This window comes from Polypterus senegalus, chromosome 5 (assembly GCF_016835505.1).
Source record: "Polypterus senegalus isolate Bchr_013 chromosome 5, ASM1683550v1, whole genome shotgun sequence".
NCBI classification, from domain to species: domain Eukaryota; kingdom Metazoa; phylum Chordata; class Cladistia; order Polypteriformes; family Polypteridae; genus Polypterus; species Polypterus senegalus.
Window position 1 is genome coordinate 77870216 of NC_053158.1, and position 27492 is coordinate 77897707.

Below are 27492 nucleotides of genomic sequence, written 5' to 3' on the forward strand. Positions count from 1 at the left end.
GCGAGCGCCTTCCTCTCCAGATCCAGCACCTCAGCCCGGAGGGCACGTAGCATCTGTAATACACGCTGCTCCACGGGCTGAAGGGACGCCTCCAGCACCGCCAGAGCAGCTGGCAAAGACAGGAAGTTAACCGACGCGGAGCCTACCTGTCTGTCAGCCTCCGACGCCGGCCACTTCCTGTGGGCCTTTTCCTCCGGCCCAATCGGGTCTCCCCCCTGCCCGTGATGGACATTCCTTGGTCCCGCCTCTCTGCAGTCATCGGCGGGCACACAAGACACACCGCCCAATGGCGTGCCTGTCAGGGGAGGGACTTCTGGTCAGCGGCCATCTTGGCTCCCCTTCTGCGGCGGCGACGTGCTTGCCGGCAGCCTTGTTGTTGCCGGCACCTTTTGAGCTGCAGCGTCTCCTCCTCCGCAGCCCTCGCGGCTGCCGCTGTGCTGCCGGAGCCCGCAGACCGGCATCGCCTGCCACTGGCGTGAATCCGGGAAGCCCTGTCTGCAACAAAGAAACACGCCCGGCCCCATGGGCCGGCTGCGCTAGGCAGGGAACTCACCTCCCCGGACTCGTCAAACCGAGGACACCTCCTCGGCGTGGCCTTTCTTGACGCCATGCCGTCCCGGGCGCCTCCAGCAACGGCGCTTCGTTGAGAACCGCTGCACTCATTGTAGGCACGCCGCCCTCCCGCATCAGGGAATAACGGCCCTCCTGCGGACCCCTGGCGGTCCGTGGGGTTCCTTTACCCAGCGGGCTGTGTGCACGCAGCACCGCGTGCGTGGGTGGGGTCCCCTGCTGCACCGGGCCGTCCACAACAATATTTTTATCAGGTCTCCGCCTTGAAACAGGCGGAGCATCCTGCCGACTACGCCAGATGTGAACGGCACCCGGGCACAGACAGGCGGACATGTTGTTTCTCAAACCACCACACGTTTATTTACAATATTTACAATTAATTGGTCACAAAGACCCCCAAATAATGGTCACAAAGACCCCAGTCTATTTGGTCACCCAGACCCAGTTTAGTGCACAATACCCCCAAACAGTCCTGGCCACAAATGCCTTTCTTCGGGCCGCCTCCACTCTCCTCTTGCTTCGTCCTCCTTCCACCCGACTCCAGCCTTGAATGAAGGGAGACGGCCCCTTTTATACAAGTCCCGGATGAGCACCAGGTGTTCCCGGCATTCCTCTCTTGGCCACGCCCCAGCGTGGCGGAAGTGCCGGCTGTCCTCCCGGCTGCTCTCCGGGCGCCGTCATAAATCTTCCCCCCAGCACTTCCTGGTGTGGCGGAAGTGCTGGGGCAACAAGTCCCCAAGGCACTGGGGTGCCTCCTGGCGGTGACCACGGGCCCCTACAGGGAAAGGCTTCCATGCCCTTGACCCGTGGCCCCCAAAGCAACCCGGAAGGCAAACCCCACGTGATCCAGGCAGGGCTCTGACCCTTTTCCGGTCCCTCCTGGCGTCCCGGCCGGGTCATGGCCCCTGGCATCCCTGACAATATATATATATGTAAATTATTTGGATAATGATATAAGTAACAAGCTGGTTAAGTTTGCAGATGATTTCAAGCTAGGTAGATTGGCAGATAATCTAGAATCCATTGAATTATTACTAATGGACTTGGACAGCATATAGGCTTGAGCAGATTTGTGGCAGATTAAATTTAATGTAAGTAAAAGTAAAGTATTACACGTAGGAAGTAAAAATGTTAGGTTTGAATACACAATGGGAGGTTTGAAAATTGAAAGCACACCTTATAAGTAGGATTTAGGAATCGTAGTGGACTCAACACTCTAAATTGCCAGACTGTGTTCAAATGCCATTAAAAAGGCTATCAAAATGTTAGGTTTTATAGCACAATATGTAGAGTAGAAGTCCAAGGAGGTCATGCTCAAGTTTTGTAATGCATTGGTGAGGCTAAATCTGGAGTACTTTGTGCAGTTTTGGTATATTAGTGCTAGACAAAGTCCAAAGAAGAGCGACTAGGCTAATTCCAGGGCTACAGGGGACGCATTATGATGAAAGACTATATTAGGGCAGATGTCAACTTTTTTTAACACAAGGGGTTGACTGCAGAAGTCAACATCCAGGAGCATAAGGTGATAAAAGGTGTAAACATCGATAAAACTCACTGTTACATTATAGGTAGACCCTCTTTGCTACGAGAGCTGTTAGACTTGTTGATTTGATGTCGAATCTCTGCATGTACATGAGTAGCTTATAGTGAACAATGTCTACAATGACATCGACATCAGGTGAGTGAGCAGAGCGAATGCGCAAAGGAACATACTCCATGCATATTATTTATTTATTTATTGTGTATTATTGCTGAATTGGACTCAGAATTATCAAACTCCAATTTTGATGCACGTGATCTGGAGATCGAAAAACGAAAGTTGGGAACCTACATCAGCTGCTCTATCCCCAGATGATTATTCAGCTGATGTGCCTACTGCAACATTTATCTAGACACAGACACTTATCAAACTCCAATTTTAATGCAAACAATCTGGAAATCGAAAATGAAAGACAGGTACCTGCATCAGCTGATTTTCCAGAAAGTGTCTTTCAGCTTATGAGTGATGAGACAAACTGGTCACGACAAACAATGCTTGAGAATTTGCTGTGCCAAGTTCAATGAATAATGTATGGCTACAACTATTTTAATTTATATATATAGTATATAGATATAAATAGATACAAAGTTGACTGAATTACTCATTCACTCATTTACTCACTCACTCACTCACTCATTGACTTGTTAACAAAACCACTGCTGAAATTTGGCAGGATGGCACATCTAGAAAGGACATTTCAATATATACAAATACTTAGGGAAACAAAACACCTACCTCTTGAATGAAATTTGGTAACATCAAAGAAAAATTAAAATTAACCAACACATTTTTTTGTTGATATTTGTCAATAATAAGCTATAGTGAGTGGACTACTTTATCAAGACAGCAGTCTTCTCCTGAATGTCAGCAAGACAAAGGAGTTGATTGTGGACTTGAGACAAAATAGTAGAGGCACAACCAGCCCCTTACTATTAACAGCACTCAAGAGGAGAGGGTGGAAAATTTCAAATACCTTGGTGTCCACATCCCAGAGAACCCACTGACACCATGGTAAAAAAGGCACAACAACCATTTCAGATACCTCAGGGATTGTGGGCTGTCCCCCCAAATACTAAAGAACGTCTACATATCCAACATCGGAAAAATCCTGACAGGTAGTATAACCATTTGGTATAGAAACAGCACAAATTAGGACCACAAGTCTCAACAGAGAGTGGTGTGGTCAGTTGAACACATCACTCAGCATGCACTCTCTAATTTCCACACCAAACAAAGTAAGGACAATGGCAAAGAAAATTATCAGAGGTACCAACCATCCCATCCTGTGCTCCGGTCAGGGAAACACTGCTGCTGCTTGAAGACGAATTCAGAGAGTCTGAGGAGGCGCTTCTTTTTATGATCCGTCCATATCCTAAATGAGGAAGTGTCTATATTATTTTTTTTTAAATTTTATATATGATTTTACAATGATAACAAAATGGACAATACTTATATCATTGGATATATAGATATCTGGTATTAAGTGATATTTAAAAAGTTGTATATTTATTATTAACTTCTTTATATTCTTCTTTCTAAAGCAGTCTTAGAGTTTTACAGCTAAGCTAAGCAGATTGCAGTACGTATAAATGTATATTACAAATAAAATTTCACCAAATTTAATTTGATGACATATTTATCAAACATGACAATGGATTTTCTTTCCAGTCCTTATTTCAGCTGGTCTTTTAAAAGAACTCCATGGTACACAAGGACTCGCTTCAATGAGATTTTATGCAATGGAGACCTGAACAAATTTTCTCTGCTACTTAGTGTTAAAGGTTTAGTGACTTATAAATTGTGTCTTTCTATAATTACCAATTTTAATCTTATGGAACACACCGTTAAAAACTATTTTTGATTAGTACAGTTTATCATTTACCTCTCATTGATAAAAGAGTAATGGGAATAAATACTGTGATAAGTTAAATGTGATACATTATTAATTCTTGCTGTTTTCAATGGACGTAGCTCTCAATATTTTCCCATTTTGTAGGGAACATAACAGATCATTTAACAATACTGTAACTAAAAAAATCCTTGAAATCTCTCTCTGAAGCTTTGTTTCTTGTCAAAATTGGACTTTCATTAGCACACAATCCACAACTAGTAGCCCGGGAGATGACGTTTAGTTGCCTAATCCTCTTTAGTGGAACTGAAACTGGCTGGCATAAGCCTTGTTTGTTGAGTTAAGTGAAGTTTACTCGCTACATGTGCTTCATGGATAAGCCCGCAGACTTTAACGACAGATCTAATCCCGAGAGTCTCCTTACTGAAACCTTTCTACAAACACTGTAAAAACCAAAATCACAAAGTGTTATAAGGGGACAGGTACTTGCAGGCCTCTGGATACCAGACCATTATAATATTTTGAGGAAGAGTTATGTTCTTGTAACTAACAAGATAAGAAAGGTCAGAACATGTAGGATTATGGTATATTTAAAGGGGCCATTAACAAACTGCAAAGGCACTTGAGGTCAGAGTGATGGGAACATTAAATTCCTGGATGAAGAAAACTTAGTGGAAAAAACAGGGCTAAAAACAAAAATGATAAAGAACATTTTTGGAACACTACAGATACAGATATAGTAAGGTGAGTATGCCTCTAATAGGCTAACAGTGAGAACTTTTTAAGTTATAATGAGGTTAAGACAAAATATAAAGTCATTTATAATAATAAATATGAACATGTATTAAAATATTTTTAAAACTGTATCCATATCTATGCAGTAATTATTTGAAATTTCCAAGAATCCACTTTTGTAAAAATATGTCATACGTGAGCACCCTCTTTAATGAGATTATAAGGAGGCCTCCACAGATGAACTTACTAGGCTTTAAGTGTGGCATTCTTTCCTGCACATTACATTAACTTGAACAACTCTCTGCTTTTTAGAGTCAAAGGTTTTCTGACTTAGAAATTGGTACTTTTAACACTGGAACTAAATCTTTTCACTTTGTCTCTTGTTGAAAAAAACAAGAAATTGGGATATATAGCAAAACAATTTAAATGTGATAATTGAATAATTCTTGTCATTATTAATTCATGGTATGGCTTTTAACGTTTTACCATTTTGTAATGAACATACAACATTCATTTAAACAATAGTGCAACTAAAAATGTAGAAATTCAATTATTTATTTAAAAGAATATGCAGTCCTGAAAGCCCCATATTAATAAAGGAGCTGTGCACTAGTACTCAGGTTAACTTTCTTAACTGCAGCCAAATATTTCCTGTAATCATTTATCAGACTTTTACAGTGTTACAGAGAATTATTGGCTCCAAGAGACAGCTGTGAGTTTTTACACATGACCCTGTCATTTTTTTATCAGGTGTTTACCTCTGGATTTTAACTAAGCTGTTCCAAAATACAATTTTTTCCAAACTAGGTTCCTTCAGTGAGGGAAAGTTGTTTGGGATCTGATGAAAAACCCTGTCTTTGATATAAGATTCTTACCATGGAATGCAGTGTTAGACATTATAGGATCCTTGTCAAGGCAACTGAAGTCTACCTGTCAGGCTGCAAGATTCTTCTGACAATGTGATTGCATCTCACGTAAAGCGCCTTATATCTGTCCTTAGGATGGCTTAACACAGAAAGCTGTTATTTAACTTCTTATTACAAGGTTAACCGTTAGGTTTCTAAATACTCTTACACTGTTGCATCTGGTGCCTCATTAAGCCTGCCGTCATACATTAAGAGTTATTATGTCATTCTCGTTCTGAAATATTAAAGCAAGTACCCTGTGTGCTTGAGTAACAGATGTGTGGGCTGTTTTATATTATGAAGTGTTAGGATTGATGACACCATTTAGTGCATTCATTAAAAGCTTACAGTTAAAAAATCTGGACACTCATAACATTTTATAAAAAGTCCAATTTAGTATCTCAAGGCATAAATATTGCAGTGTTTTAATGTTAAATAAACTGTCATGTTGTATACCTGGAAAAGCTGCAAAATGTGTACAAATCTTTTATCAGCAAAATGTAGAAGCAGCAACGCCACTTAAGTATATATTTTTCACATAAAAATACTGAATTCTGTCTTCTACTTTTTAATGTTTTCATAATATTTACAGAAGCTTTCAATATACTTGTCTTGACATAATTGCCTGTGAGTACTCATTACAAGTGCATCGTAAATAAGTAAACATGTAACTGGGTATGATGCTGTCAGCAACCCATTATCTTTCCACTTAGACTTTTCTAAACTGTCAAAAAACCCAACTAATATTTATTGTTGTATTGTGCAATTTCAAAATGTTAAAAAAGTTAAAAAAATGGCCATATAATTCCATAAAAAGAATGTATTTTTTCATTAATTATAGTTATCTATTTCTGCTTTGATCTACACAGATGCATATCAAAGTCAGTACCTCGAAAAAACACCACAGATTTCCTGAGTAAATTTTAAGTAAGAATTCTGAGATAATAATTGAAATTCACTTTGGAGAAAATAATCTGTTCATTTATTATTCCCTTCTTCTGATATGGTTCCATGAGACCATCAAACAAAAAGCAAGAATCAGACCTGGGTAGGGTGCAAGTAGTCTTCCTCATCTGAAATGACTATCTTACCGCGGTATGTTCACCTTTCTCACCTGAATAATCTCAGTACAATAGGCCTGGCTGCAAAATATTTATATCAATAGCAATGTAATTAAAGAATGTCTTAACAACTTAAATCTGCCACAACTGTAGTCAACATGTACAAATCCTTACCCATTTCTAAACTATCAGGAGTCATTATCGGTTTGCTTCATGTACTTTTTTAAGAGTGAGGCCTAGAAAGAATGACAGGAGGGCAATAATTATTCTTAATCTTATTTTTGATTTGTATTTAACATTTTATTCAGAATAACTTTCAATAATACATAAATTATATTAAAATCAAAAACTGTTTATTATAAAATTACCTGTTATCATATAAAAAATATTGTTCCACATTGTTCTAAAATTTAAGATATTCACACAGTCTTTATTTCAAACTGTTTCTTATGTACCATCTATGCTCACATATAAGCGGGGTCTTGAAACCGGAAAAATCGATCATAAAATCAGACCTGACTTATACGTCTGTTCAAAAATGTAACATTTATTTTTTTTACATCTTCCCTCCTCCATTCTCGCATCAGTTTCTCAGATGCATCGAATTTTGTTGCAATTTCTTTTACTACTTCAACGACATTTAATTTAAAACCAGCTTCATATTTTCTTCTGATCGAACTCTCCATCTTAGATAAGAGATGCTCTTATGATAAAGGTGTATGGGGTGTGAGATATAAAAAAATACAAATCAGTGCAAATGTTGCTTCGGAATAGTACGGGTATTACCTTGTAGTGATGTGGGCACAATAGAGAGAGAGAGAGGTTTGGAGCATGTGCTGATACAGCACATTGCCACACCCACATAGAAAAAAAGGCAGTGTGCTCTGTGGATACCCTCTCAGGTGGGCATTAGCATATCATAATCCCTTGTACCAATAGCATGAGTTTTTCGGATTCGACTTGTACGACCGGGTATATACAGTAATAAGAATCTGACATTAGCATGTGTGAAAGGGCATCAGTATTTCATCAGGAACAACTGCTCATCAACGGGATGTCTAATGCATGATGCAGTTCTACACAGAGTGTACCAAGTGTCTGGTATAGCAGCAAATTGTCAATTTTTTTTTGCAGACACGGCAGACCCGGCAATGTATACAAACACAAGAGTAAACGGTAATTTTTCTTTGCATGTGTATGCATCTACCATTAAACCATGTATGTCATCTAATACAAATGCCAGTATTGCAATAAAGCTCCACACATATCGTATTGTTTTCACCTAAATGGCACTATATTTACATTCAAATACCACCTTGCAATTGTCCTTCCATTTTAGCAAAGAAAGTCTACCATTCTCACATTTGCATTTAGTCAGGTCTGTCATTTCTGAGAAAATATTCTGAGTGAGCATCTGTCCACTGCTGCACTTTTCACTTGCAGCTCAATCACTCCATCCACAATGCCACTTTGCATGTTCTTCCTTCCACAAGTCAAATTCATACTGGCTGTGTCCTTCATTTTTTAATTTTTTTTTATTTTATTAATTTTATTACAATCAATACATAGCAATCACATTTTTACAAAAAAAAAAAGAAAAAAAAAGAATTATGCTAAGAACAGATCATCCCCACCCTTGAGAGAGAGAGCAAGCCAAACGGTGTAAAATTTAAGGCTTTTAAAAAATACCTAAATCAACAAATTCTCTGTGCTTTATAAACTTATTTCAAAATATTACTGATTAGATCCTGCCATGTTTTGAAAAAAGTCTGCACAGATCCTCTAACTGAGTATTTGATTTTTTCCAATTTTAAATAATATAACACATCAGTTTCCCACTGACTTAAAAGAGGAGAGTTTGGGTTCTTCCAGTTTATCAGAATAAGTCTGCGTGCCAAAGTGTAGTGAATGCAATCACAATTTGTTTGTCTTTCTCCACTTTAAGACCCTCTGGAAGAACCCCAAACACAGCTGTTAATGGGTTAGGAGGGATTGTGAGTCCAAGACTGTCTGAGAGGTAATTAAAAATTTTTGTCCAGAATAATGTTAATTTGGTGCAGGCCCAGAACATGTGACCTAGTGAGGCTGGAGCTAATTTGCAGCGTTCACAGGTTGGATCATGTCCTGGAAACATTTTGAGAGTTTTAGTCGAGACAGATGTGCTCGATATATAATTTTGAGCTGTATAATTGTATGCTTTGTACATATGGAGCTCGAGTGAATTCTCTGCATTGCTACTTTCCACTCCTTTTCTGATATATTAATTGAGAGATCATTTTCCCAGTGTCCTCTTGGATCTTTGAAAGGAAGGGATTGTAAAAGGATTTTATATATTGTAGAGATGGAGTCTAACTCCTTGAAATTGAGCAATAAATTTTCCAGCGTGGATGAGGGTGCAAGATGAGGAAAATCTGGAAGGTTCTGTTTAACAAAGTTCCTGATTTGAAGATAGTAAAAAAATTTGTAGCTGGAATGTTAAATTTGGAATGTAATTGTTCATAGGATGCAAAGACGTTGTCTATATAAAGATCCCTAAGCAAGTTAATTCCAAAATTTTTCCAGATATTAAAAACTGCACATGTTTGTGAGGGTTGAAAGAGGTGGTTCTTTTGCAGGGGTGCCACAGAAAGAAGCTTCTCCGTCTTAAAATGCTTTCTACATTGGTTCCAGATTCTAAGTGAGTGGAGCACAATTGGGTTATTAGTGTATTGCCGATAACGTGTGTTTATTGGTGCACAAAGCAAGGAATACAAAGAAGTACTGCAGGATTTTACTTCTATTGCGGTCCATGCCTGTGTATGTTCTTCTATTTGTGTCCAGGTTCTTATCGACTGTATATTTGCTGCCCAGTAATAAAACTGGAAGTTAGGTAGAGCCATACCGCCTTCTACCTTTTGTCTTTGTAGAGTCGCTCTTTTGATGCGTGGATGTTTAGAATTCCAAATAAATGAGGTTATTGTTGAATCTAATTGCTTAAAAAACGATTTATTAATGTATATTGTAATGTTTTGAAATAAAAAAGGAGCTTATGAAGAATATTTATCTTAACAGTGTTAATTCTTCCAGCTAGTGTGAGATGAAGGGTTGACCATCTATGCAAGTCTTGTTTCATTTTTTCCATGCAGACGGCGAAATTTTGTTGATAAAGAGCTTTATGTTTACTTGTGATGTTTACCCCGAGGTCCTTCATTTTCTATGGCATTTGCCATTTCAAATGAGTTTATAGTGATTTTTTACCCAACAGAAATAAAGGTAACGCTGATAGTTTTCAGATTTGTCTTTTTCTTCACTACGCTGTCATGATGTTATGTTCTTTTGCCACAAAATACATTGAAAAGTATAGTTTTGGATGATTATTATGTTATATTGAGTGTCATTTTATGTTTTGTGATTATAATTAAGTTATTATTCATGTTTTTGCCTTCTCCCTTGACGTCATTTTGTTTTCTTCACAAGATGCTTTGTTTGATGGTTGCTGTGCAGTTAGTAACAGCAATATTAGAGATCAGAAATCAAGTTATTTTAGGGATCTTTGTGTATAAAGGTCACTCTCTGCGGTCACTTCTACAATGAATTTTATGTTCTCCTCAAAGAAATGGCAATCGGAAGGTTGCTGGTTCGAATCCCATAAATGCCAAAAGGAATTCTGCTCTGTTGGGCCCTTGAGCAAGGCCCTTAACCTGCACTTGCTCCATCCTGGGTATGATGTTAATCTTCATCCAGCCCTTCATGTAGGCCCTCCAACCTGCAGGGAAAAACTTAGAGGTTGGTGGCAGAATTGGCACTCCAGCCACCACAGAAAACCTCACGTTGGTTCCACTCCATCTGAACTAGCGTGGTGCTGAGGTGTCACCCATTGCATGGCTGTATTCGGGTACTAATCTGGATCCTGAGGTGGTTTGTCATGTGGTGGTTGCGGTAGTGCACTTTATCAGCGTGTGCTCTTAAACTCTCTCTCTCTCAAAGAAATACCAAGTATGTTCCTGATTCTTGTTTGTTTAAGCTTAAGTGTATTCTGAATATTCTGTGTTGTCTCTAGATTCCCGTTTTGATTTCATGGTTTTCTTTCAGCATTTACTTTCTGTTTTACATCAATCCTTTTATTCTTTTTAGTGTGATGTACTTGTAGTGAAACATACATAGAAACAAGATAGTCAGCAATTCACACTTGAACACTAACATTAAATGGTGTTGCTTGTGGTGGTAATAAAGCATCTTTTGTGTAAAAAAACAAAGAAAAATATCATCAGTCATGTTTTCAGAGTTACAAGAACATGGGCATTTGAAGTGTAGCAAGTTGAGAAAAGTCATGGAAGGAGGGAAGTGTGACAAGCACACTGATAAAATAATTAAAGATTTTAAAACACAATGCCCATCGATATCAACCGTGATTTTTCTAGTGCTAAAATGTACTATTATAGTTACTTCACTGTTTTGCTTCACCATTACAAAGCTCAGATGGCAAGCAAATAGAATAAATGATGAAAATAGTGAGTCATTGATAGTATAACAGACACATTAAAATGCATACACAATGCTTTTTAATTGGGTACAATTTTAGTTAAATAATTTATTTAACAGTATAAAGTATACTGTACTGCCCCAATATAAACAGTTTAAAAGCTCCACTTTTTTAAAAAATGTTTTGTAATTTACAATTACTACTAGTAAATTTGTAGTAAATTTCAAGCTTACAGGGTGATAAAGTCAACAACATAATGATCTTGCACTGTTACCTAGACTGGTGGGAGAATAAAAACGTGTCCATACAGTTAAAGATTTAATGCAATTATAGAAAGCAAATGGCTGCTGATCTCAACACTTTAGTCCCACATGTCTTTCTTCTCTTGCTATCTTCTCACATGGATTGGATGAATATGAGGAACCTCAGGCACAGGTGTTGATGGATCAGGTTAATGCATAATGACGATTTCAGACAGCTATTTCACATGGCCTGACTACATCTATTGCCAGTTTTTCCCATGGTTGAGATGTAAATGGCATAGATTGTAAGGGTGCAGCAGAAGATACGCCTTGTCAGAAGATTATTACAGTTGACAAATTTCAACTTGACTTGCAACCTTATCATCTATACCTGGCCACCAGTATAGCTCATGTAGACGCTGCTTACTACTCAGCAAGTGCAACCTAGGAGTGGTTCAGGGAGACAGCAGCAATAAGACAAGCATCATGGAAAATGTATGTGCCCACTGAACTTATCTTGTAATTAGAAATATGAGAAGGCCAGCCCTATGCATTCTGACTTTGCAGGACAATGTACTGCAAAATGCAGAGGCAGAGGCAAACTCACCTGGTTACAGGGCAGTTAAAGAAGGAGACAACATTACCATAAACTCAAATTTATTGCAAAAAATTTTCTTACATAGCAAAAAATGCATATGCAAAAACCAGACAAAAAACTTTAAATGGGAGTTGTTTTGCTTTTATTTAGCAGAAAAATCTGCCAATGGGGTAAGCAAAATTTACTTGACAAGATTTCTTACAGTAAGCAAAATAATCGTAAATACACATTTTTTGATAAGTCAATAATTCTTACAATAAGGAAAACAAGATTTAATGTCATGATAAAATCACTTTTCACTTGCTTAGATTTCATTTTTTGCAGTGTAGAAGCAAAGGCAAGCAAGCAAGACAGTCATCAATATGACAACAGGCCACAGCATAGGTAGTAACATACAGCAGTTGTGCTGTTCTCCCAAGTTGTTCACAAAAAGACCTAGCATGGTAGTACTTCAGAAAGTCCAAGATCAGGGCGTTATGGACAACCATTTGGTATTTCTCTGATTTAAGGCAAAGCTATTATAATATACCCTAGAATTCCTTCTTCTCTCACCAGCATATTTCATAATCTTTCAATAAACTGAACTAGCAGACTGGGATTCAGTAATATTCTGCAGATCTAGAGACAGTCCAATATATTATTATAGTTATTGTACAGGTATTTTAGACTTAGTTTACATTGTTCAGGTACCCATTTCCTTTATCGTTCCAACCGCATCCCCCATTAACATGTCTATCGAGATGATCACCATCGATCAAAGAACTGTCACTTACCGAGTGGTTTCCATGTCCGGAGATGGCACCTACTTTTTCCATTCTCTTTGTTACATATTGCATGGCCAATGTAGAGGCTCACTCTTGATATCCGGAGGAACATTGTGTCTTATGTATTGAATGACTGGGACAGGTTCAAGGTGTGGACTGATGACGGTACAGGAGATAATTATACTACACAGGAGCATTTTAAGAGTTAAATGCTTAAGCCCTTCACCTATGGTTCTGCATGTCAGTTGATGGCTGCCGCTGAATTGTTTGGTTGTCGCTTTCAAGTGTACCGAAATGACCAAATATTTTACACCTTTGAACAACCGCCAATGCCTCTTAAACATCTTAGATTCACAGGTGACGATTTCAGTAGTGGACACTTTGATGTTTATGAATGTTTAAACTCTCACAAGCTGGATGTGAAGTTATGGATGAAACTGGTTTTATACTTACAACGCTTGACAGATACCGAATGTCTCTTCAACACAAGTCCTACAAATACTGTCGTAATTGAAACAAACCATGAAACTCAAACCGATTATGACAGCAGCAATCCAAGCTGTGAGATCTGAAACAAGATTACTGTTCACATGGCCAACTGTACGTTGCATGCTTAAGAGTAAGCTCAGCACACAGCTTGGTCATATTACAACCTGAGGGCCGAACTCACAATGGGTATACAAAGAGAACCTTAACAAATAATTATTGGTATATTTTCCCTCAGTTTAAAAAGGTTTAATTTTCTTCTTAATAAAAATTTTAAGGCAGTACTTTGCCGCTGCGAAGCGCAGGTATTTTGCTAGTAAATATAATATTCAAGAAAGTAACATTGTACACAAGCAGATAAAACTCACAGAACATATACAGCATTTTACTTCAAAATCAATCTAGAAAGAACATCAGTTAAAGAAAAAACAAAACCTAACAAAACAAGAATTAAAACCCTACTTGAGTTGTTGGGATTATTTTCTAATAAAAAAATGGGCAGTATGTAATATCATGTGAGAAAATACAAATATATTCAGACGTCTTAATTGCTTAAACTATACTTGAAAATGTGGCCTGTTTTGTGTTTGTTAATATTTTAAATACTATTGTACCTATTACTATTGTGGGTATTTTCAAGCATTTTTTTTCTTTAATAATTTCCAATTTTTGTGAAAAGCAAAAATATTTCACATATTTTGTGTGTAGGGTTGTAAATTACTTTCTAATACTTATCAGACAGTGCCAGAAAAGACTAGTCAAGAAAGTTTAGCACAATGAATGTGAAGAAAATGTACTAATTTAATGAAAATCAAATATACAGCACACAACTTTGCTTATTTTAGTTCTGTTTATTGCCATTACTATCAGAAAGACAATGGAATTCATTTTGTGCATTTGCCCTCAGTAAAGATATCAAACATATAATAAAAGCAGACAACGTGTTTAATGCAATTATCTCAAGCATTTACTGTATAATAATTAAGAAGTGACAGTTACTTATTTTTTACAATTGGATAACTATGTTTATTACTTACATGTAGATATGAATTGAATTGTAAATAATTAATTTCTCTCAGGTAAATCTGTTAAATGTAATACTTTTGAGATGACAAAAGTCATATTTATACCAGATAGGTTGGCATCAACAAGGCTCAAAAGAACATTTTATTGAATTGGCAAATGTAGGATTTATTGTGCATTTTATTAATAATTGAACAATACAGAGCAAATAAAAAGCAAATTATACAAAATTTTCATTTTGTTAGAGAATTCATTACAATATTGCACTGATTGGGTTTTCATTTCTTACCATAGGAATAAACACTTATTTACCAGTTTTGCACACTTGGATTATTATCAGCTATCCCTAGAGTTGCCAGAGTAAACAGAGCAGAAATAGATGGCATCATAGTTAACATTCAGGAACATCTGGGATTCAGTTAACCTTTTAAATAAATAGATTAATTCAGATTTTTTCAAAGGTTGGGCTTTGATTCATTCATTGTAGATATACAGCTTAAGTGCCTATAAACGAAATATATTCAATTAATGTGCCAAAAGTAAAAATATTTTGTAATTATAAATTATTTCATGGAGAAAATATTTTAAGCATGCTGTATGTGACATGTAATTCAGCTAAATTTAAAAGTTTAATGTTTTTAACTGTTTGTATGCCATTTTTAAGGAAACTTCTTTATTATATAGTTTATATCAACTAAAACATTGTTTTAAAGTTTAAACTTATGAAAGTTTATATACTGTATGTTATTTATAGTCATAAGAAAAAGTAAGTACATTCAAATTATACAAATCCAACCTCAGACGGAGAAAAGCACTGAACATATTGCTTTTTGTCTTTTTAATTCAGGAACAGATAAATAAACAAACAGAAATTGTGTGAAAAAAAACAAGTACGATACACTCCATGATTCAGTTGCTCATAGAGTCACTTTTAATTAAAATAACACACATTTACACAATAAGCGAGGTACTTCATTTCACTCCTCCTTACTACAATTCTTCAGTTTGTTCAAATTTAATTGAAGTACGGCTCTTTTAATGTTCTACCACAGCATTCCAATTGGGATGAGCTCAGAACTTCGTCTTGAACATTCTATTCTGTTCTTTTTTAGTCATTCACCCATAGACGTAGTGTGTTTATTTCATTACCCTGTTTCAAGATCCAATATTGTCTGATATTTTTTTCCTAGAATACTTTAGTAAATAGAGGAGTTCTTGATGGACTTATGGTTGAACAGCAACCCAAAATTGTCACTGCAGCACTATCAGCTTGACTGCAGCTATGGGGTCTTGTGGTGGTATGTTTTTATGTATCAGCTAAGTTATCACTGGTTTCCAAAACTAGATAAAAATAAATCCAGGTGCTATACAGGCCATGTGAAAAAGTATGTACATTGTTATTGCCTCCTTATAATTGAATAAGAAGCATGTAACAATCCTAACTGATGACTTCAGTCTTGCCAAACCTTTTTTGCCTCATAAAAACTGCTTCTTTTGCTTCATTGTGCTTGTGCTTCATTGAACTGCACTGTTTGGACATGGCTGAGTAATGTTTTCTGAAGATTGTAACTTTCAGATCAAGCAGTTTGACAGCAAAGGCTCAGTCAAAGTGAGCATTAAAGTAGTCTCTGCTGCAGTCCAAATGTTTTCTATATAACTGTCTCTGTTTGTGGTTTGACTAATAATTTGCTGATTATTCAAGTAGATTATTATCATAAAGAAAACCTCTAATGTGAATTTTGACATATGTGACATGACTTTTAAGAAGTGAATTCTTTAAAGAAAACAATAGACCACAATGTTGGTATTAATCAAGATATTATGTATTATATGAAAATATGTACTGTACAATCTGTTGTAGTTGTATAATTTTTTTATTTTATTAGAGGAAAAAAATATTCCATAAATCAAATCAAAGTTCCGGCAAGGCCCGTTGATGCTGCTTTGCACCAGGAGAGCATGTTCCGACTGTGGTCCGGTAACGGTCTGTCAGGCGACTCTCTTCTCCAGGGCTGTGGACACGCTGCATCCGTGGAACGTGTGTGGGCGCACCTGCTGCGCGGGGCTGGCCACAAAATTATTTTGTGACGGGGCCCTCCGCCTTGGAACAGGCGGAAGTTCCATCTGGGGTGCCATTGTGGAGGCTGGCCCAGACACAGACAGGCAGACACGTTCATGTCACCCACAAACACGTTTATTTACAAGTCACAACTATTTACAAGGGTGCCACACAAACCACTAAAGTCCTGGCCACACAATGCCTTACTTTCCTCTTAAGGCCGCCTCCTTGCCTCCTCCAGCAAGATCAGTCCACTCCACTCCCGATTCTCGCCTCAAATGGAGGTGGCCCCTTTTATCCACATCCGGATGTGTTCCAGGTGCTCCCCAGCAATCTCCCACCAACACACCCCTGTGTGGCAGGTGTCCCTGCTCCTCTTCCCCCCAGCACTTCCTGGTGTGGCGGAAGTGCTGAGGTCCAGGGCTCCAAAGGCATGGGGGCACCCCCTGGCGGTGACCACAGGCCCCTACAGGGTGGAGCTTCAAAGATCTGTACCCGCCACCCCAGCCACCTGTGACAATATATATTTATATATATATTTATATTCTGTTTTATTTTCTAAGTCCTTCTGTGATCATCATATTTATCTCGAATGCATTTCAAAAGTGAATGGGCAATGGCTGAATAGTGATTGCAAAAAGCAATGGTGATAGAGGGCATCCTTATCGAGAACCATGTTCTAGTTTGAAATAGTTTGAGATCAGGTTATTATTACAGACAGAGGCTTCTGGACTTAGAGTTTATGAGTAAGAATATTACAATAAAGATACGCTGAAGGTTTGAAGCTAAGTGTCTGCCTTTAACACTAGAATTCTTGAAGCCTATGAAAAAAGTCATAATGTCGGGCCACCTTAAATTACTCTGCACCTCTTCATCAGTGCCTTTGTTTTGCAAATGTGTCAAGCAGTACTGTTTTTGTAATATTACCGAAGGAAGCACTTTCTCAACCCTTCTAGCTGAATTTTGGAGAGTATCTTAATATCATTATTCAGAAATGAAATTGGTCTGTATGATACCCATTGTAATAAGTATTTTTTTTTTTTTGAAAGATGGTAATTCATGTTTGGTGAAAAGTTTGAGGGAGAATTTTGTTGTTTCTAGGTTTTAAAAACTTCACTAATAATGGTGGAATTAACTTAGTTAAAATTTAATTGTTTTGCAAACTTATTACCCTTTTTCTATGCTCATAGTAATAATGTCGTGATTTAAACATGAGTTATTCCTTTACTTTTGTTAAGAGGTTAAATTCTGATTGTAGAACCTGTGTTTTCCTATAAAGTTCCTCATTTGGAGATCTGCCGTATTCTTGATCTATTCTACTAATTTTGCTGTTTACTTCTGATGTCTTCAATTTATTTTTATAGGAAGGATATGAAATAATCTGTTCTCTTAAAAACAAGACCTCTGTAAATACAAACAAAACCCCAAAATAATCACTTTGTTTGGAGGTGAATTCTATAATGGTTCCAATCTGCTAATGACAAGGGGTTACAACGTCAGCTATGAAATGAGTGTGTAGATTGTGTAGGGTATAGTGATTCAGGCTCCAAGATCAAAAGGGCATAATCAGAGATAACAATAGCGTTGCACTTACAAGATTTGATAGTGGGCGATAAATTATTATCGATAAAGAAATAATCTATACTAATAAAAGGCAAAGCCCTCACTCACTGACTCACTCACTGACTCACTCACTGACTCATCACTAATTCTCCAACTTCCCGTGTGGGTGGAAGGCTGAAATTTGGCAGGTTCATTCCTTACAGCTTCCTTACAAAAGTTGGGCAGGTTTTATATCGAAATTCTATGCGTAATGGTCATAACTGGAAGCAGTTTTTCTCCATTTACTGTAATGGAGATGAGCTTCAACGCCGTGGGGGCGGAGTTTCGTGTGACATCATCACGCCTCCCACGTAATCACGCAGTACATAGAAAACCAGGAAGAGCTCAAAAAAGCGCTTAAGAAAACATGCATTATATAATTGAGAAGGCAGCGAAACAATAAGAAGCGAGCGAGTGACATATACAACCATATTCATGAGTTCTGCTACTTCGGAAACAAAGCACGATGTAAACCTACACTTTAAATTAAGTTCATAGACAGGCTGCGCTGGCGTTTGTAATTTAGTGCCTGCCCATATAAGGCCGTCCGTCAGCGGCAATCCAATAGCAAACTGCCACGGGTAAATATTCACGGGTGAAGGACTGTGCTTATGGAGAGGAAGATGAGATGGTCAGGGTGGTGTTTGACACAAACTCAGCGAAACTGCGAGAGAAAGTTTTAAGTGCCAGGACTAAGGTAACATTAAATACAGCCACGGACATAGCACGAGATGGCACCAGCACAGCTGGGAACCTTCGATGCATGTACACCGAGCGGCTCACGGGAACTGACGCAGTGCACAGATAAAAGGCAACAGTTCCAAAGAGCTGAACAAAACCGAATTACACAATTGAAAAGGCAGCAAAAATATGAAGCCTCTGATAAGCATATTCATAAATCCAGCTACTGTGGAAACAAAGCACACGGTGGAAAAGTCAATGTCCCGCTAAAGGAAGACAGTGTAAAAAACCCGTGCATGCAGTGTGTCAGGTCTCAGATAAAGAAGAAGACGAGCTGTTTATTGATGCAGTAAGAAACGAATCGATGAATGAAACCTGTCATCTTTACAACGATTGACAAACACGGAATGTAACTTGAACACAACACATCCTACAAATACGAACCTGATTGAAAGAAATAATGATAATCAAATCCTTGATGACAGCAACACTCAGTAACACTCACAAAACAAATACTGTATATTGACAGTCATGTTACGTTATTTTTAAAATGTTCCCTTTTCTTTTCTACCTTTTTAACACACTACTTCTCCGCTGCGATACGCGGGTATATATATATATATGTATATATATATATCCCGCTCTACATACTCGAATAATGGATACTTTATTCGCCATCAATGATTGTTTTGGTAAAGCCATACTCAGTGTATTCATTAGATGAACGGTAAAAAAGTAAGAGCGAGGGAGGATGACTCATTGAGGCATGCAGGCTGTAGTCTTGGCGTCAACTCTATCTGAATTGCGCGATCACATTTGAAAAACATATCTTTTCAAGTTCTATTTAGTCCATATGTGTCAAACTCAAGGGCGCGGGCCACATCCGCCCGGCGTGTAATTATATCCGCCCGCGAGATCATTTTATATACTGTATTATTGTTATTAAAGCCGGGTATATGAAGCGCTGGTAACACAATAAACTACAGATCCCATAATGCAGCGCTTCAGCTGCCTTGCATCAGGGTAACCTGAATGCAATTCAGAAGATACAGAAAACAGCATAATTAAATAAGAATCTGACACTTCAGCGGACGTTTTAACCGTGCACAATCACAAAGTGATTTCAAGTGAAGCTGCTTTTATGGGAGACACAAATGCACCAGTTCACCTTGCCCCACTTTCCCTGTTGCCAAGTACTGTTAAACCAAGTCGTCACTACGGTGTTCCCAAATAAGCACTTTGCTGATAAACTGAGCGCACTGCGCACTGAGTTTGCACGGCGCTTTGGTGACTTTGATGAACAAAAAAAGTCCGTCTACATGCGGCTCGAACCTTGTGCATGTTTGGTAGCACATATCTGTGTGAGAAGCTCTTCTCAGTGATAAAGACTAACAAAACAGCACACAGGAGTCGCCTCACTGATGAGCACCTGCAATCCATCCTGAGAATCTCCACAACACAGAACCTCACAGCAAACAGAAACGAACCTGTGGCCAAAAAGATGCCAGGCGTCCAGCTCTAAAATGACATATGAGCAAAGACAACTGAATGATTTGATTTGTTATTGCACGTAAGAGCGGAGTCAACCGTTTTAACAAACAGCGTATTGCACTGATCTGAAATAGCTGTGTGTGTATATATGTAGATATGTATGTATATGTATATATATGTTTATATATGTGTGTGTGTATATATGTATATATATATATATATATATATATATGTTTATGTGTGTGTGTGTAAATATATATATATATGACAACAACACTCATCACTCACAACAGTGACAAAACAATTACATTGACAATCAGGTTACGTTATTTTCAAAATGTTTCCTTTTCTTTTCATTGCTTCTTTAACACACTACTTCTCCGCTGCGAAGCGCGGGTATTTTGCTAGTCTTTTATAAAATAAGATCTTTTTAAAAAATAAAATTATTGAGTAACTGGTGAGAAGAAAGAATATTCTCTTTAGTTTGGATTTAAGCATCTTCATGGGTCAGATACATTATGATCCATAACAAATTGTGTATGTGTGTGATTACCTTTGCTGTATAAGATGTTTTCACCACTGTAGTTGATGATCTGTCCAGGCTGGGATTTAAAACACAATTAAAGCCTCTGGTCATTATAATTTTATGAGTGCTCATATTGAAAATTGTTGTAAAAACATTTTGGATGAAATCTCTATCATCCACATTAAGTTCATAAATATTATTGCAAATTAATAGATTTGAATAAATTATCCATCATCACAACATAGCATCCTTCAGGATCAGATACTCTGTCTGATGCTGTAAATTAAATTCCCACACCTCTAATTTTCTTTGTATAGCTGGAGTGAAAATTTGGCTAATCCAATCTCTTTGTAATTGGAACTGGTATTTACTTATTAATTGAGTCTCCTGTAAAAATACTACCTTAGCATTTAAGCCTGTTATGTGATAGAATACTTTTTTCTCTTTAGATTATGATTGAGACGTTTGACATTCCAACTTAAAAAGTTCACTGTTTGGTCTGTGAGGCACTGCTTCTGAACTTTTGAGGACATTGTTGCTATTTTTTTTAGGTTTACATCAAAGTTATCGTTTAAAAGTACTTCCTGGTCTTTTATATCCTGGATCAGCTTATCTGTTCTGTTGTGTATTCACACTATATTCTTCTTTATATTCTCCTTTACACTAATTATATTTTACGAGTGTGGTGATCAATGTCTTCAGCTCAGACAGCAGGTTTCCATCTTCTCAGTGTTTCCGAAGGTGGAGTTTCGTATCCCATTGTAGTTGAAGCTATTGACTCATAGGGGGTGTTGGCAGTAGTTGACAGAGGGGGATAAAGAGGCCATGTTCAGTTCCAATACGCTACCTGCCACTGGAAAGTTCTTATTGCCTGCCTAACTCTCAGTTTTGGTCCCACATTCGCTGTCAGCTGGAGCAGATGCTGCATCGTGAGGTTCTGGCTAATCCATTCCTTTGCCGGTCTCTTCCAACTCAGTCTGTGGTAGGCCATTATCGTTTACTTGAGACCAGCCTAGACACTGAAAAAACTTTTGTTTTCTTTTCCCTTTCTTGCTGTCCCCTTGGTCTCCTGATCATATTTTTTAACATATTTGTAACAACTTCCTCTCAGGTTGATTAAATACAGGATATCTCAGACAGATAATAAAAACGACAAATAACACCACTGCCAGTGGAGCACCGTCTTAGACGTCCATCGACGAGACGAGACCAACTCCTAGTTGTACAGCTTTACTTATCAGGACAAAACTACTTATATCATTAAACTTCTGGCAGAGATTTGCTAAAACAATACATAATGGGTAGATGATATCCATCCATCCATCCATCCATTATCCAACCTGCTATATCCTAACTACAGGGTCACGGGGGTCTGCTGGAGCCAGTCCCAGCCAACACAGGCCTTTGATTTATATTTTTGGATTAAGCTAGAACTAGTTATACAATGTCACGCACGCGCGCATGGGAGACAGCTAAAGGGCTCAAGTGAAGGCAGTTCTGAGGCATGCCGGGATGTGGCAGAGTGCACTAACTCTTTTTCTCACTTCCCTGTAGACCAAACCCAGGAGGCTCCTCCTGGCTCTCTTGACATCACTTCTGGGACCGAACCAATGGAAACAGACCTTACCAGCTCCGGCCCCCCCTGATGTCACATCCGGGCCTGATCCAATGAATAATGAACACGTGCCCGATCCTTATGACCTCACTTTCTGTCTTCCCCTTTAAAAGCCTATCCTTTTCCCTTCTCCCGCAGTCTGGTTTTAGACTCTGTTGTATGCACTTCAGTGCCAGTGCTTTGAAAACGACTTTTGCAGCCAGGATACCAAATTATATGGGTGGCTGCCCCAAACCTTTATCTGTCTTTGTCACGTTTTATTACAACAAAGAAGTGCAGAGATTTTAATAACATGACCTGAGGGACTATGCCAGTGGCATTAAATATTGATTTTCTTAAATTTGTTAGCAATGTTATGGTTTTAATAAATATTTACAGATATACTGACCTCCATGACCCAATCGGTTTATTTAGTACCCTAATGTTTGCCCCTGGATGGAACAGCAAAGGAAAAAAGTGGCACAAGGGTTTGTCTTTGAATGGAAGCTTCCTGCCATCTTTACAGATGTGCAAACTAATGAAATGCATGGACAAGGCTCTTTTAATTATATTACCAGAGAGATGATTTGCAGTTGACTTATAATCCTGTATGTGATTCTGACCTCCATTTGAATATGAGAATTTTCAACTGCTGACCACATATGGTTGTATATATACAATTGAAATGTGCAAAAAATTACTTATTCCACACTAAATATACTTAAAACTAAAATAAAATTATACTTATATATTTTACAGGTAATGGTTATTAGAACATAAATACTTTCCTAAATTGTTCAGTGATGACAAATTGTACAAATAAAATATATTACTACTATCTATGTGAATAGCATTTTACCAGCACTAAAAGTAAAAGACAGACTGACTATACTTACATTGATATTTTGTACTCATGTGTTTTTTTTTTACCTTGGAATTACACTATAAACATATTTGATATGCATTTGTATAGATATATATTTTCCCACTGTCACAGTAACAGGGAAATTCTATTGTATATGCCTTTGACATTACTGTCGTGAGAGCTTTGTACTTATTCAACTTTGCATTTGCAGCACATGTTGGGGATTATTTGATTACTCTGTAGAATTCATTAATTCCTTTCATCTTACCCAGATGATATCTGGCATGTTGGGTATGTATTTATAGGAATGGAAGAGAACACAAATATTGTGAGGGAGTAAAAGGAAAATAAATACAAAAGAAACATCAGTTCCAGCTGGGCCCTAAGCTGAATATAACAAGGTTTTGTCTGAATTGAGACATCTTAGTTACTTATTCAGAAGGCTCAGAGCATAATGCAATAAGGTGAAAAATAAAACTAAATATGTCTTTAAATTTTAGCATTCATGCATACTGGAAAAGGAGATACAATTAAAGGTGAAAATTGTTCTTCAGACTCATCATATTATTCTTCAGCATTTTTGTTCTTTAATACAGTGAAAGAGAATCATAAGGTAACATATTAGGTAGACATGCCACATCACAGTATTCAAAAAAGAGTAAAGCAATAAATACAAAAAAAAATAAAATTTCCAGGAAAAATATAAGCAGTAAAATATAAAAAGAAACAGAGAAACATGGATGTGATAAATTAAAATATAGTGCAACTATAAACTTAATTTTTACTGCCTAAGATTACAAATAATGCATTTGATAATGTCAAAAAGCACATTTTTAATGCATAAACAAAGAATGTTTTAAACACATGTCATAAAGTAGTATGACTAGTATTTAGCAAGGAAATTGCAACGGAAGTATAATGCTTTTTCCAATGTAACAGAGGACTACATTATAGGCATATAATCTGATGTACTGCCACTGATAACTTACTGCCTTTAATACTGACGTTTATTCATCAATTTTACACTATATTTATTCCATCAAAGTATTTATTTTTTTAACAAACTGGTTTGTATAATTTACAGTAGCATTACCAGAATAAACTGACAAAGAAATAAAAGCAAATCAACCTGAACTGAATATGATGGAAACTTAAAATACTTAAATGCACAGTTGTTTGAATTGGATTCCTAAACAAATAGTAAGTTTAAGAAGCAAATGTTGCTGACTCCAGGGAGACAACAAGAATAACTACTTAACAGTACAGAACAGGAAACAATTGAGTGAGATTGTACAATCAAGGGATGTGATGCAAAGTGCAGGTCGTATTTCACAAGATACTTCAGGGTTTGCATAGTAAATGCACTATAGCCAATAAACCGAATTATAGCCTGAATGGTGTTTATAAAATATGACTGCCTTTTATTCCATAATTATTATCTTGAGCAATAAATATATGGCTTCTGAAAATAGGTCCAATTGTGTGATAGAGCTACAAGTAGAGATACCAGATGGCCAGTTCAGTTCAATTTATTCTTCTGAAGTGCACATATGTTTATAATGACCACCACTATACAGTAATAACAAAATAACAAAAACAACATGTAAGAAAGTCACAAAAAACAATTGTCAAACCTCAAAAAAAAATACAACAAAAACATGTGATACAGCAGATAGTTTCTTAATATTTATAAAAGTTTTTTAGAGCTTTAATAGGTTTTAACTGTCCCAGGTTAGTCTCCCTCAGCAGCTCTGACAAGCTTAATAAAAGAATAACTGTCTGGGTGTCTGTCTGGCTGTCTGTCCGGTTGTGATGTCTGCATCATTCCAAAAAGTGGCACCTCACAAACACATTTTGTAATAAAATGCTTTGCGTTTGCCATTCCAATAGACGGAGCATCACAAACATGAATACTGCTTTTAAAATTTAATACAAAATTGTATATAACAGAGACATATGCATTGGAAGGTGCACTGTGAACTTTAATGCTGAGGTCTGTGTTGACTACTTAGATTTCAAACTGTCTTAGATGAGTAGCACAGTTAGTACTAAAATAATGAGTCTTCGGCTTGATTTAAATTCTCAGACTGAAGAGGCTTTTCTAAAATAGGTAGGCTAAGCCATTTAAGGACTTAAATGTGAGGAGGATTTTATAACCTTCTCTAAACTTTACTGAAAAACACTGAGCTAGATGTATATGGTTGTAGTGCATATTTCTAGTTAGAATGCTGGCAGCAGTGTTTTGAATTAACTTTAGAATAGTAATTAATTGATTTGCAAAACTTGTCAATAAAGCATTATATACAGTAGTTAATACTGCTAGAAACTAGCTGTTCAAGATCCTGGAATTTAACAAACATCTTTCATTTTTTTCAAAGGGTTAGCCACTATTTTTCAGAATATTCTTATTACTGTGTTTTCCTGAAAATAAGACTGGGACTTATATAATTTTTTACTCAAAAAGATGCACTAGGGCTTATTTTCAGGGGATGTTTTATATTTATTCATGTACAACAATATACATTTATCCAAATACAGTCATGTCATCCTCTTCTGGAATATCGTCATAACTCTCCACATTCAAACCTTGAATTCCAGCCTGAATTTCTTGCTACTCCAGCCGCTTTTAGGATCATCTTAAAACCGACCCAGTTGTTAAACACGATGTGCTTCTGGGGCTTCCTCCTGACTTGACAGCAGCGGCAAGCAGGAATAGATCGCCACACAGAACACATTACATTTGTGATATTCCAGCTCTCTGCACATTTAAAATCCTTAGATTTATACTTGATATCACTTTCATGATGAAATGCATTAAAGTTATATATGTTGCATTTTACAGATAAATCTTTAACATTATTTAAATAATGAATACTGTTAATAGTCATACGTCTAGGGGTGAACTGGTGGCACAGCGATAGCGCTGATGTCTCGCAGGGAGTCACGTCCTTATGGAGTTGCATGTTTCTCTGGTGGGTTTCCGACGGTGTGCTTCATTTTCCATCCAAAGACATGAAACTTTGGGGCTTTGGTGACGCTAAAATGACTGCAGTGTATGTGTGTGCTTCTCTTCACCTTGCGATAAGCTGATGCCCCGTCAAGGAATTGTTTCTGCCTCACTCCTGATGCTTGCCGGAATGGGCACATCCCTGAATTGATGGATGTAATCATTAAACATCCTTTTCAGAGATATTGTGGCAAGGTGTCCTCAGAATTTATTGGATGTTTTGGGCACACACGTCGCATCTTGTGAAGTATAAACCTGGCCTTAGGCGCCTTACTTTTCAGCTGACGATCTTGACTAGTGCTTATTTTTAGGGTAGGGTGTATAGTACAGAGCAGCCTGAAAATAATGCTAGGGCTTATTTTCAGAGTAGGTCTTATTTTCGGGGAAACATGGTATATTACGGGTAAATCTGACTCCACACAATGTTTGACATATCTAAAAATTAGTTTAGCCTCTTTTTTTTAATTTGGTCTTACATGACTTTTTTAATTTGATAAAAGATGTTACCAAGAGTAAAAAAAGAAAAAGATAATCATGGAGCATTACATCTGTTTTCGACAATCAGTTGCTTTGATGACAGAACAGACAAGATATGTCATCAAGAACACAAGAACCTTACTATGTTGTGATTTGGGCTAGTGTTTAGAAATATTTTTTGCATTTTATAAATTTTGTTAGACTATGTATTACTAAACTGCTCAAAAAAAATTAAAGGAACACTTTGAAAACACATCAGATCTCAATGGGAAAAAGAAATCCTCCTGGATATCTATATTGATATAGACTGGGTAATGTGTTAGGAACGAAAGGATGCCACATCGTTTGATGGAAATGAAAATGATCAACCTACAGAGCCCTGAATTTAAAGACGCCCCAAAAATCAGAGTGAAAAAATTATGTGGCAGGCTAGTCCATTTTGCCAAAATTTAATTGCAGCAACTCAAAATTGTACGCAGCACTTTGTATGGCCCCTGTGTTCTTGTATACATGCCTGACAACATTGGTGCATGCTTCTAATGAGATGACAGATGGTGTTGTGGGGGATCTCCTCCCAGATCTGGACCAGGGCATCACTGAGCTCCTGGACAGTCTGAGGTGCAACCTGGTGGCATTGGATGGACCAAAACATAATATCCCAGAGGTGTTCTATTGGATTTAGGTCAGGAAAGTGTGGTGGCCAGTCAATGGTATCAATTCCTTCATCCTCCAGGAACTGCCTGCATACTCTCACCACATGAGGCCAGGAATTGTCGTGCACCAGGAGCCACTGTACCAGCATAGGGTCTGACAATGGGTCCAAGGATTTCATCCTGATACCTAATGGCAGCCAAGGTGCCTTTGTCAAGCCTGTAGCGGTCTGTGTGACCCTCCATGGATATGCCTCCCCAGACAATCATTAACCCACCACCAAACTGCTCATGCTGAATGATGT

General features: G+C 37.5%; 1 long non-coding RNA gene across 2 annotated transcripts in view; it reads right to left on the reverse strand.

Moving 5' to 3' along the window:
* Nucleotides 1-27492, reverse strand: part of LOC120530381 — a 194509-nt gene that overhangs the window by 113260 nt on the left and 53757 nt on the right. For both annotated transcript variants that reach the window (XR_005633955.1, XR_005633954.1), the window contains exon 2: nt 3385-3482. This is a non-coding gene — a long non-coding RNA (uncharacterized LOC120530381). The remainder of the gene's footprint in view (nt 1-3384; nt 3483-27492) is intronic.